Source organism: Gracilinanus agilis, chromosome 3 (genome assembly GCF_016433145.1).
Source record: "Gracilinanus agilis isolate LMUSP501 chromosome 3, AgileGrace, whole genome shotgun sequence".
Classification (NCBI taxonomy): domain Eukaryota; kingdom Metazoa; phylum Chordata; class Mammalia; order Didelphimorphia; family Didelphidae; genus Gracilinanus; species Gracilinanus agilis.
In genome coordinates this window covers 139098322-139112872 of record NC_058132.1, presented here as the reverse complement: position 1 = coordinate 139112872, position 14551 = coordinate 139098322, and positions in this window count along the sequence as shown.

Here is a 14551-nt window from a genome sequence, read left to right as displayed (position 1 = left end):
CTATAAATATTTTTGTACAAACAGATCCTTTCCCTTAAAAAAAATCTCTTTGGGATATAGACTTAGTAGTGGTATTGATGGATTAAAGGGCAGGCATTCTTTTATAGCCCTTTGAGCATGATTCCAAATTGCCTTCCAGAATGGCTGGATCAATTCACAACTCCACCAGCAATGCATTAATGTTCCGATTTTGCCACATCCCCTCCAACATTTATTATTTTCCTTTATTGTCATATTGGCCACTCTGCTAGGTGTAAGGTAGTACCTCAGAGTTGTTTTGATTTGCATTTCTCTAACCAGGAGGGGTTTAGAACATTTTTTCATATGATTATTAATAGTTTTGATTTCTTCATTTGAAAACTGCCTATTCAGATCCCTTGACCATTTGTCAATTGGGGATGATTTGATTCCTTATAAATTTGACTTAGTTCTTTGTATATTTGAGAAATTAGACCTTTGTCAGAGAATTTTGTTATAAAAATTTCCCCCAGTTTGTTGTTTCCCTTCTAATTCTGGTTGCATTGGTTTTGTTGGTACAAAACCTTTTTAATTCAATATAATCAAAGTTATTCATTTTACATCTTATAATGTCCTCTATCTCTTACTTGGATTTAATTCTTTCCTTCTTCATAGATCTGACAGATATACTATTCCACATTCACCTAATTTACTTATAATATCACTTTATATTTAAGTCATATACTTGTTTAAAACTTATCTTGGTATAGGGCATGAGATATTGACCTATACCTAATTTTTGCCATACTGTTTCTCAATTTTCCCAGCAATTTTTGTCAAATAGTGAGTTCTTGTTCCAAAAACTGGGATCTTTGGGTTTATCAAATATAGTCTGAGCTCTTATCCAATACCTACCTGTTCCACTATAGTGATAGACAGGAATCATAAATCAAATAGCAAAGCATTTTATTGAGAAATAAAAATAAATAAATAGGAAAAATCAAACACTAGAGTCATTTTAAACACTCTCCCCTTTCTTCCTCACCATTTCAAATAAATGTCACCTTCTGCAAACATTCTCTGCTAGAGAAAGAAAGATCTAGGACTTCCTTACCAAACAAATGTCTGCAATAGTCTTGCTCTCAGGTTTCAGTGTTGACTGTTTTGTACCATAGTGGAAAGACCTGTGTTAAAGGGATAATTGCAGGATGTCAGAGTTAGAAAAGACCTCAGTAACTATCTAATCTCTCTCTGTCTCTCTCTCTCTCTCTCCATCTACACATATACATATAATATATATTCTTTATATATATATTCATGAATATGTATGTGTATATATTCTTTTGGGGCAATATATATGTGTGTGTGTATAATCTAGTTTCAAATCCATCTAATTGTATTCTCATCTATCCTATACTTCTTCATATATTTCACGAGAATGAGAACATACATATATCTTCCAAAGAACTTGTTTTGTAACAAATATAAATAGCAGTTATCCAGATTTTTTAAAATATATTTTTAATGAGGAGGAATGCACTAGTATCTCAGGAAGCCCATTTCACCTTTCACTAGCTCTAATTATTAGGAAAAATTTCCTTATATTAAACTTAAATTTGCCTCTTAGCAACTTTCTCCCTTTGCTCATAACTCTTTTCTCAGAAGCCAAACAGAAAATATTCTCATCCATCTTCCAGCTGATAGCTCTGTAAATACTGACAGATAGGGGTCAAGTTCCTCTTCTTCGGTCTAAACATCTTTTTTTCCTTTGACCTCTTCATAGTCAGCAGTCACTTGGAGATCCTTAGCCATCCTGATTGCCTCTCCTCTGGTCACTCTCCTGGTTGCCATTATCCTTCTGAAAATGTGATGCTCCAAAATGAATAAAACACTCCAGATTGGTCTGATTAGAGCAGAGTTCAATGGATTTTTTTGTTTCTCTTTTATTTGTTTCTCTTTTCTAAAAGCTAAACTCTCTTAATGCAGCCAAAGATGAAATTAAAATGTTTTCAGCCTTATCACCCTTTTGTCATTTGTGCTTGAATTTCATAAAAATCCCCAGATCCTCTTTTAAGAAAAAAAAACAAACTAACAACCCTTCCCTTCTGTCTTAGTATTAATTCTAAGACAGAGGAGTGGCAAGGGCTAGGTAACTGCAGTTAAGTGACTTGCCTAAAGACACACAGCTAGGAAGTATCTGAGGGCAGATTTGAATCCAGGTCTTTCTGACTTCAGGTCTGGTTCTCTATCCACTGTGCTACCTAGCTGCCCCTCCAGATCCTCTTAAAAAAAAACAAAACTGTGGTCTAACCAGTTACCCTTCATCTTGTACTCATAAAGTCAATATTTTGAATGCATGTGTAAAATTTTACCTTTATCACTATTTTGGATTCAATTCAATGTACAAATCTGTTAAGGCCTTTTGGGATCCTTTATCCTCTAGGCTCCCAGTTTCATCTGCCTAATGAAACAGCACAGGGCCAAGGACAAATCCCTGGAAATCGTCTCCTAAATTGATAATGGACCACCAATGGTTCTTTGGAGATACCAGTTTATCGGTTTCAAATCGATCTAATTGTACTCTCATCTATTTCCCATCCCTCCATTTTTTTTTTCATGAGAATGATTGACCTTATTGAATGTTAGCTAAAACTTAAATAAATTATATTTACAGAATTCCCTTGATTTATTGGTTTGGTAATCCTGTCAAGAATGGAAATAAAATTAATTTGGCCATGTCTAGTTCTTGATGAAACTATAGTAAGTACTGGAAATCATCACTTCCCTTTTTAAAATGTTAATTGATCATCTCTTTAATAATACCTTCTAGTTTTTTGCTAGGTTGGAAGTAAAATTACTGGCCTATAGGATGAAGTTTCCATTCTCTTCACTCTTTTGAAAAGCAGTCTTATATGCCAAAACAATGAAAGGAGGGAAAGTACCCATAAACAAAAAGATATTCATAGAAGTTCTTCCTATGGGGTTAAAAAACTGGAAATTAATGAGGTTCCCATTGACTGGGGAATGACTGAGCAAATTGTGGTATATGATTGTGTCATAATTAAAAGGTTATGATTTCAGAGAAACCTGGGAAGATACGCATGAACTTATACCAGAGTGAAATGAGTAGAACCAGTAGAACATTAATTGATAATGACAAAGTTGTACAGGAAAAAAAATCTTTGAAAAGCTGGAGAACTCTGATTCATGCAATGACCACCTAGGATTCCAGAGAACTCATTATGCAATGTGCTATCTACCTCCTCCAAAAAGATTTATGTGTATTCTTTATGGATATTCAAATATAGCATAAAACATACACAAAAATGGACACTTTAACATTCTGAGATAAAGATGAAAGATTTTGCTTTTTAAATTTTATTTATTCATGGAATAAATATCTTTTTTGGACATAAAATATTAGTAGTAAGATTTTTTTAATGAAAGCAACATAGTTGAATATGCTTTATTATTTTTAGAACATCCTCATGCATTTTTTGCCCAGAGTTCTTTTTCATTATCCCAAATCACTTTCATAATTTCCTTCTTTTCTTTGACCCAGGTCAAATCCTTCCATACAGTTCCTTTTCCTGGCAGCCCCTTGGACATTGACTCTTATTGCTTACCTCCTACAGTTTCATGGTCCCCTTTTCTAGAATTTCTGCCCCTTTGGCAAATCCTCTGACCGCCGTACATTATCTATAACAGATTCCCAGGGAAGCCTTGCGAAGCAGTGAGAGGCACGAGCCAGTCACACTGACCAGTTAGGATCCAATAAGTAGTTTCACCAGTTCCTATACCTCAGTTTTAAGCTTATGGAAAAAGCTGCTTGGATTTTTGTTTTGCATCATAGAACATCTTTTTCTACAGAAAAAGAAAGCACAGAAAGCAGTTTGATTTATTCAAGGAGAGATCTTTTTAAAATATATTGAGTAGGGGGCAGCTGGGTAGCTCAGTGGATTGAGAGCCAGGCCTAGAGATGGGAGATCCTGGGTTCAAATCTGACCTGTTAAGAGAGTTTTTATTAATTTCTCCTTTTTTCTATATAAGAGGATAGGAAGGTTTCAGAGTAAGAGACCCCCGTGCTGTGCAAACTGTCAGTTGGTGATAGTTAGAAGGATGTGGCTGAGTGTGGTTTGTAAGTTGCAGACCATTGGAAAGGGCTTTTGTCTCTGGCTCTCCTGGGGAGAGGGTGTGTTGCTAGCACTCTCTCTGATTGGAGACAGAGAAACAGAATAAGGTCTTGGTAGCCTTATTGATCATTGATAACTTGGGTAGACAGGTAGATAGATAGTGGTTATATTATCAGAGAGAGAGAGTAGTGAGAGTAGGGGAGGTCTTTGGCCTAGCAGAAGATACTGCCCTCTGAGGCAGATAGATGTAGGGTTTTTTAGAAAAATTTAGTTAGGATTGGGATCTGGGGCATAATTATAATCTATTATAAGATAAGATTACTTTCATTTTCATCCTTCCTATTTCCTAATAATAAACTAAGTGTTTTGCATTTAATAAACTGCTCACTGGCTTTTGATCAAACTCCTGCCCCGCCAAAATTTAACCCCTCACAGGCCTCAGACACTTCCTAGCTATGTGACCCTGGGCAAGTCACTTAAACCCCATTGCTGAGCCCTTACCTCTCTTCTGCCTTGGAACAAATACGCAGTATTGATTCTAAGATAGAAGGTAAGAGTTTTAAAATAAAATGTATTGAGTAGCATATGGGCACTCCCCAAAATGCTACTCCATTGTGGACTGCTGAGTGGCACAGTGGATAGAGGGCAGTAAGTCTAAATTCAGGAAGAACTGAGTTCATATTTAGCTTCAGACTCTTATTAGCTTCATGACCATGGACAAGTCACTTAACCTGTATTTGCTTCAGTTTCCTTAAATTTAAAATAGGGATGAAAATAACACTAACCTTGCAGCTATGTTGTGAGGGTCAAATGAAATAATATTTGTAAAGAGTTAAGAATAGTGCCTTTACCTTTTCCTATAGAGCACCCACTCCTGTTCTTGTTCATCCTTTGCTTTCTAAGAGGACCAATGACATCACAAGTCTTATTTTTTTAAACCTTTACCTTTTATCTTAGAATCAATTGATACTAAGTATTAATTCCAATGTAGAAATGCAGTAAGGCATTGTAGGTAAAATAACTTGCTCAGGATCACACAGCTAGGAAGGGTCTAGGTTTGAATTTTAACCCAAGTTCTCCCAGCTCCCCATATGTCTTGACTTATGCTTGAAATAGAGTTAAGAGAGGCAGGACTGTGTAAAGTTATCAGCCTCACACTTTCTTCCAGAGCCATTGAAGTCCAGTGGCAGGACAAGAGTCAGAATGACTGGGAATGGCCTGGGATCCAATGGATGTCCTGGCCTCTTGGATGTCTAACTGAACACTTCATAGCACCTACTTTCAACCCATCAGAACAAATTGTTCTCATCTGCCCATTCCACTTGGGGAAGTCTTCGCATGTCTGGGGTAAATCCACCCCTTTGTTGCTACCATAGCTCAGAGAGAAAGATGTATATTCCTGGAGTGTTAAAGAAGCTAAAGTACACTAGCTCTAAGGAAAAGAGAGCTTACCAACTGAACGGCATGAGTTTTTCACCAGAAGAAAGACATCCTTTGTCTTGTGAATAAAACCCCAATAAAGCAGGAGAGTTTTCCTAAAAAAAAAAATATCCAGACTTAATCAGAATCCCAATGAAATGAAATTCCCTCTCAGATAAGGTGCAGATTTGGATGAGCTTGAAGAAATTGATTTTCACCCAGTGAAAGGCCCCAGTTCTATCAATCTCAATTTGAACCCAATTTTAATAAGAGGTTTTCATCACTGTGCTAATAAAAAAATTCTCTTTTGTCAAGGTCTCAAATGAGAGGCTTCTAAAAGATGCTTTAACTTCTTCTTGACTACAGTTTATAATAAATATAAAAAGAGAAACACATTCAGAGTTTCTTTTTTATCATTTTATTTTTTGTGGTTTCTAAGAAAAATTTTCCTCAAAGAAATCATAGGATTAGATATCATCCAGTCCATTTTGCCCCTCTAAGTACCCCTTCCATTTTTTTAGATAAGAGAAATAAAGCAAGGTAAATGCTTCATTTAAACTTATATAGGTAGTAAATAGCAGAATCAGGATTCAAACCCAGATCTTCTGACTCCAAGCCCTAACACTCTTTCAATTACTATTATGATGAGGTTTAAAGTTCTTTAACTGCTTTAGAAATATGACATTTGTAGGGGGGGAGCTAAAATAATATTCCTACAGTTCAGCAAACACCAATAAATTCTACTGGAATCTCTGTGTTATCATTCTGTCCTATTTCTGAAGTAATGAGTCCCAAATACTGTTGAAAACAATGGCATGCTCCAAAAATGATAATTCCCAGGCTATATGAGTTCTGATGCTAGAAGAGAAGAAATAACTTGGCCATATTAGGTTCCTTAAGAATAGATAATGAAGTGGTGCATTAAGCTACGAGTTTTAAACCTGCTCTCCTGGGAACTTCCCAGAATAATCACACTTCTCTATGCCTTTATCAGTCCAACTCAGTTTGCAACTACATGCCAGGGTTTACTAACTGCCAAGCAGCACTAAGTTCCAAGATGTTCTCTGCCAAAACGTAGCTAAAAACAAGGTTCTTATATTCCTGCTCTCTCCATTAGAAGAGGATTCTAATCAAGAAAAATGTAAAAGGCTCTTATTCATAAAGCTGGTCTGAAACATGTGACTTAGAAACTATTAGATGACAATACTGTGAATTGGCCACTTCCTCTAAGAAGAGAAGAGCTTGGAAGGTGATAGAGAGAAAGGGAGAAGAGAGAAAAAGACTCTTTTAAACTTCGTGTAGTGTTGGGAGACAAAATGTCAGTGAGCACTTTTATCTCTCCCTTTTGGACTCCGTCCTGTTCCAAATAACTCCCAGGAAGCCATTGTAACAGGGTGTTCCTTCTCTGTTCTTATTTTTCCAATATCTAAAATGTCAAGGGAATTAGTTAAACCAGTTGGGGATGAAAGGAGAATGATACTTCCAGACCTCAAGCTATACTTTAAAGCAGCAGCCATCAAAACATCTGGTCATGGTTAAAATATAGAGAAGTAAATCAATGGAACAGACTCCACATGAGAGAATCAGAAACAATGGAACTCAATAACCATAACCCAGTGTTTGGTAAATTAGAAAAGATTAATTACTTAGGAAAGAACTCTTTATTTGGTTTAAAAAAGAACTCTGGGAAAACTGAGAAGCAGTCTGGCAGACATTCAGCTTTAACTGACACCTTACAACATACTTCATAATAAATTCTGAAGGGATATATGACAATATTGTATATATTGTACCATAAAAAATTAGAAGAAAAGTAGACTATATAATTTTCATAGCTATGAGTAACCGATTTGTTTTTAATAGCTAAGGTATAGAGACAATTACAAGAGATAAAATAAATAACTATGTTCATATGATACTGGAAATCTGTACTCTGTGTTTGGGGTGTGTGTGTGTGTGTGTGTGTGTGTGTGTGTGTGTGTGTGGCCGGTCATTCCCCAGAGTTAAGTGGTTAAGGAATATAAACTAATAATTCTTAGAGTTGTAAACTAATAATTATAAGAAAGAATTACTCAATCACTAACAATAAGAAAAATGCTAATTAAAAACCTGAGATTTTGCTTCTTAGAAAATTGACAGAAATAAAAATAGAAGGGAAGAGTTAATTTTGGGGGAGTTGTGAGAAATTTGACACACTAGCACATTGTTGGTGGAGCTGTGAATCAGTAAACCACTTTAGAAAGCAATTTGGAATTATGCAAATAAAGTGACTAAGATGTCTATACTGTTTGTCCAAGATAAACACCAAAATAGTAGCATTTTTCAATAGCAGAGAATTGGAAACAAAGTAAATGTGTAATGAATGAGGAATAAATAAACAAATTATGGTCCATGAATGTAGTGGATTATTACTGTGCTTTAAGAATAAATAAATATGATGATTACAAAGAAGGATGGAAGGGTTTACATGATTTGAAGCAGAGGTGTGTACATATTGTTGTTAGTTTCCTGAGGGTTGTTGTTGTTCAGTCATCCTGTACAAATCTTTGTGACTTAGTTTTCTTCCTTCCTTCCTTCCTTCCTTCCTTCCTTCCTTCCTTCCTTCTTTCTTTCTTTCTTTCTTTCTTTCTTTCTTTCTTTCTTTCTTTCTTTCTTTCTTTCTTTCTTTCTTTCTTTCTTTCCTCTCTTTCCTCTCTCTTCTCCCTCTCTCCCTCTCTTTCTTTCTTCCTCCCCTCCTCCTACCTCACTCTCTTTTTCTTTCTATCTTCCTTATAAACTCCTACCATTTGTCTCTAAACCAATATTAAGTATCAGTTCCAGGGTAAAAAGCAGTAAGGGCTAGGCGATTGGAGTTAAATGACATGTCCAGAATCACTTCTCAGACCTCCCATTTCCAGTCCTGGCTCTCTCTCCACTGAACCACTTAGTTGCTCCTATTTGAGATTTTCTTGGAAAAGATACTGAAGTGGTTTGTCATTTCCTTCTCCAGCTTATTTTATAAATAAAGAAATTGAGGCAAAAAAAGGTAAAGTGACTTGTCCAGGATCACAAGGTAGGAAGTATCTGAGGCCATATTTGAAATCAGGAAGATGACTCTTCCTGACTACAAGTTCAGCCACTCTATCCACTGTATGATCTAGCTGCCCTTAGGTAGGGACTGCTTTTTTATTTTTGTTTTTTGCTTTTAAACCTTCAGTACTAGCATAGTGCTTTGCATGCAGTAAGTGTTTAATTGATTTTTGTTGAATTGAAGACATATATAAGAATAAAACAGGTTGAGAAGATATAGATGAATTATAATTTGCACCGCTGCAGGGAGTGTTCATATTGAAGCAATCATAATCTGTAGATCTTGTGGCAATTTCAGCAATGACTTCAATCTTGATTTAGATGAAGGGTATAACCAGAACTCTGTCTGGTATAGAGAACTTTATAATTATAGGCCAGTGGTTTGAAGGCATGTGTTTGATATATTGCCAAAATTCATAATTTTGATAAAGGACTTCAAATTTTATATTAATAGCACAAAGATTTACGCAGTTTTGTATCCTGCTCATATAAAACTGCTTTTTATACCACCTAAATCCTCAATAAAGAGTTAGTATATTTATGTCTGTCCTGTTTCCTTTAGCAGTCCTATATATGTCCTTTGGAAAAAAAAACAAAACACATGAAGCCAAATACTTTTCTTATGTAGGCATACAGGAAGTGCTCAAAGATGAAAACTTTTTTAGAATCAGAAAAATACTTTAAGACATTTTTTTTTACTCCACCTTCTTGCCATCTGGAAAACTATAAGGGAAACCATCAGAAAAATAATTTCAGTATTGCAAACTAAAAGTGAAGAGTGACAGACATACAAGGCAAATGGAAGGCAAATATTGCATGAATTACTCCAATATCTTCTTCTCCTGTGGTCACATTATATTAATTTCCTCAAGTGATAGAGTGGATAGAGAGTTGGCCTTGGAGTCAGGAAAATCTGGTTCAGATCCTGTCTCTGACACATACAGACTGACTGAGGATGGGCAAGGTACTTAACCTCTTGCTGCTTTAGATAATTTTTCTAATGCTAAAATTTGAAGAAAATTTGTTGAACTGTATAAGAGGGAATTTCCTTACCCAGGAGCTCTCCATGCTAGTGATATTTGTAAGAATATTTTATTTTATATAATAACAATTTTCCACCTAAGTTTCCTGAAGTTATAAGGTTCAAATTGTCTCCCTTTCTTCCCTCTCTGTTCCTAGAAATGATAAGCAATTTGATCTGTTATACATGTATTATCATGCAAAACATATTTCCATATTGTTCATTGTTGTAAGAGAATATTCATTTAACATCCAACATCCCAAATAAAAATACAAATAAACCAGAGTGAAAAATGGTATGCTTTGATTTGTATTCTGACTCCAACAGTTCTTTCGCTGGAGGTGGATAGCATTCTTTGCCATAACTCCTTCAGAATTGTCTTGGATCATTGTATTGCTAAGAGTAGCTCAGTCTTTCACAGTTGATCATTCCACAATATTGCTGTTACTGTATACAATGTTCTCCTAGTTCTGCTTATTTGACTTTGTATTGATTCATGTAGGTCTTTCCATCTCTTTCTAAATCATCTTGTTCATTGTTTCCTACACACAATAGTAATCTATCACCAACATATACCACGATTTATTCATCCATTTCCCATATGATGGATATCCCCTCAATTTCTAATTTTTTGCTATCACATAAAGCAGTGATAGTGATGGGCAAACTACAGCCCGCAGGCCAGATATGGCCCCCTGAAATGTTCTATTTGGCCATGAGACATTATTCCTAATCTGACAAATACAGGATACAATACAATGAAATATTTAAAGAGTTGCCTTAGAAACAGACTGACAGGTAACCTTTCCTTTGGCCCCCCTCTTTAAAAAGTTTGCCCATCACTGACGTAAAGGATTGCTATAAATATTTTTGTACAAGTAGGTCCTCCCCCTTTTTAATCTCTCTGTGGATATAGACCCAGTAATGGCATTACTGGATCAAAAGGTATCCACTCTTTTATAATTCTTTGGGCATAGTTTTAAATTTTCCCTCCAGAATGGTTGGATCAGTTCAAAACTCCACCGATAATGCATTAGTATCCCAATTTTACCTCCAACATTTATACTTTCCTTTACTGTCATGTTGGCCAACCTGATAGGTATGAGGAGGTACCTCAGAAGTGTCTTAATTAGCATGTCTCTAATCAAGAGTGACTTAGAAAATGTTTTCATATGATTATTGACAGTTTTGATTTCTTCATCTGAAAAGTGCTTGTTCATATCCTTTGACCCTTCGTCAGTTAGGGTATGGCTTGTATTCTTACAACTTTGACTTAGTTCACTTCTATATATATGAGAAATGAAACCTTTATCAGAGAAATTTGTTATAAGTTTTTTCCCCCAGTTTGTTGTTTCCCTTCCAATCTTGGTTACATTGGTTTTGCTTGTACAAAACCTTTTAAATTTAATATAGTCAAAATTATTCATTTTATATCTTGTAATGATCTTTATCTCTTGTTTGGTTTTAAATTCTTCCCTTCTTAATAGATCTGATACATAAACTATTCTATGTTCCCCTAATTATAGTATCATCCTTTATGTCTAAATCATATACTCATTTTGACCTTATCCTGGTGTAGGGTATAAGATATTGGTCAATACCTTGTTTCTTCCATACTGTTCTCCAGTTTTCCCAGCAGTTTTTGTCAAATAGTGAGTTCTTATCCCAAAAGCTGGGATCTTTGGGTTTATAAAAATGAGATTGCTAAGGAAATTTACCCCTAATCTATTTAATTGATTCACCATTCTATTTCTTAGCCAGGCCAGACTGTTTTGATGATTACTGCTTTAGAATACAGTTTGAGATCTGGTACTGCTAATCTACCATCCTTCACATTTTTTTCATTAATTCCATTGACATTCTTCATCTTCTGGTTTTCCAGATAAATTTTATTATTATTTTTCTAGTTCTAGAAAATAATTTTTTGTTAATTTGATTGGTATGGCAGTGAATAAGTTAATTAATTTAGGTAGAACTGTCATTTTTATTATAGTAGTTCAGCCTATTCATGAGCAATTAAAGTTTTTCCAGTTGTTTAGATCTGATTTCATTTGTATGATAAGTGTTTTATAATTGTATTCATGTAATTTCTGTGGTTGTCTTGTTTGGTAGAATATGAAGTATTTTATATTATCTACCATTATTTTAAATAGAATTTCTTTTTCTATCTCTTGCTGCTAGATCTTGTTGGTAATATGTAGAAATGCTGATGATATATGTGGGTTCACTTTGAGTCCTGCAACTTTGCTAAAGTTATTATTTCAACTAGTTTCTTAGTTGATTTTCAAGTCAAGTCAATAATCATCATAACTAACATTTATATAGTGTTTTAATTTTTTCAAAGTGCTTTAAAAATATCTCATCTGAGCCTCACTACAACCTTAGAAGGCGGACTAATATTGTCTCCATTTTATAGATGAGAAAACTGAGACAAATTAAGTACCTTGCCAAAGGTCACCAGGCTAAATAAGTTTTGGAGGTTGGATTTGAATTTAGGTCTTCCTCATTTCCAGGCACCTGTAGCCATTATATCACCTAACTGTCTTAATTTAAATCTTATTGATGTTTGATCAATAAATACCAGGCACTGTGCTAAGTGCTAATGATACAAAGAAAGGCAAATCCTCAAATTATTAGGTAACCACGGCAAAGTAGATGTTTCTAATGAAAACAGATTTTAAAAAGGATCCCTCAGAGTGTACATATGCTATATTTCCCCAATAGGATGAAAGGCAAGGGGTGTTTGGGTTGATGGCAAGCCCCAGTACAGATTTTTGAGAAAAATCTCAAAAAATGTTGAACTTTCGGGCAGCTGGGTAGCTCAGTGGAGTGAGAGTCAGGCCTAGAGATAGGAGGTCCTAGGCTCAAACCCAGCTGTGTGACCCTGGGCAAGTCACTTGACCCCCATTGCCCACCCTTACCACTCTTCCACCTATGAGACAATACACCGAAGTACAAGGGTTTAAAAAAAAAATGTTGAACTTTCTTGAAGTTCTGGATGAGAGTGGGTCAGGATGAGAAGGTACAGGCGGATTACTGTCAGGAGTGCCCACCTCCATGCAACCCCAGACATGTGGAAGCACTGAAATATGATTCTGCTAAGCTGATCTCAGCCATGGATTCAGTCCCCATCAAGACGAAGAGTCTATTTGCCATTTCTGGCTGTCACAGAGATTTTTACGGTTTTAACACCCAAGTGACTGGCTCACAGGGAGTGGTACAAATACCATCCCACCCCTCTGCCTGCCCTATTCCCATACCCCCAGCTCCCCAGTTCCCTGCAGACCCAGATGCCTGAGATCTGAAGGGAACAGGGTTCCAGTTTGGTCCAAATGATTAGCAGTCAGATCAGCCTCAGAGGAGGATCTCCAGGAGGGACCCCTCAGCTCTGCCCTTACTCTAAGACTTGGCCCCAGCACCTCTATACTTGACATGAGATTCAGGAATATAGCCAGAACTGGTCCAACGAGTCCCAGGTTGGCTGATTGCCTAGATATTGGGATGCTCTGGAGAGCCTTTGAGTGAGAAAAATTAATATGAATTCTTTTAAATCAACTTATATTGCTTTAGAAACCAACCGATCATCATTGCATGAGTATGTACTTTGTTCTTTATTAAAATATTTTCCCACAGTTTTATTGCGCAGTATTGCTTCGTGGTTCAGAGGACATGGGAAATAGGGTAGATCTCCCCATTGCCAAAGACATCTTGTAGCGTGCAACATCGGCTGACCCGTTGGAGTGGATGAAGAGGACAAGTATTTTTTTTTTCCATTCCAACACCCTGTTTAGGGAAGATAAAAATTCCTTGATGCTCAGTTATTAAAGTCCTATGGAATAATTCCAATGAATAATTATCAATGTATATAGCTGCAATAAGATTTCTACAATTGTTTTCCATTAATTCAATACATCTTTGAAAAGTTGTTGCTTGCTGGAGGTTGCCTTGAATTAAAACAATATAAATAAATATTTATTTACATTGTTATATTATAAATATATGGCATATTATATTATGTTATGCTATGTTATATTATATTATGTTGTGTTATATCATATCATATTATAGCATATATTATATATTATATTACATTATATTATAGCATATTATATTATAGCATATATTATATTATATTATGGCATATAATATAGTATATTATAAATAAAGCAATATAAATAAAAAATAAATAAAGCAATATAAATAAAAATGTTCACTGCTCCCTTATTACTATACCACAACTATTAGTCATGCTGTTAGAATAGCACCTTTGCTTTTACTATGGCTAGAATCATTTTTATTAGGTGTGGACCCTACATTTAAGAGGACATCCAGGGCAGCCATGCCTCCAACCTTTCCAGGCTGAACTTTGGCTTCCCTCTATCCTATCCCTTCATTCTGGACACTTTCTTCAGTCCTGGAATTCTCCTAGTGGAAGTACCTTCCACCTCTCCAATCTTTTTTCCTCTTCTTCTGATTGGATGGCTCCTCCCAGTGCCTTTATTTAAGGAAGGGGGCCGACCAACTAGGTCTTCTTCCTCTCTAGGTGGTACTCTAGCCTGAACCTACTATGGCCCCTTGACATTGTGGCAGGTGAAAGATGAAATGACTGAGGAGACAAAGGTTCAAGCTTCCAAGTATATTGATTTATTAAGCAATGCATTCCAATTGCATAACAGATCAGGACTAGGCCTCCTCCGCTTTGGCACTGGACCCCAAATACAGGGGCTGACAAGATTTATATTTTATTTCTTATTCAAAGACATTTTATTTTCCCAATTGCAGGGAATAACAATTTTCAAATACATTTTCTGAAATTATAACATCCAAATTGAGACAGATTCTCACACATTAAAAACAACCAAGTAAGACCAATTAATTACAAGAAGGCAATTAACCAGGATACAAATTAAGTAATCTGATTTCTAATTGGAGGAAAAAATGGAGACTTTCT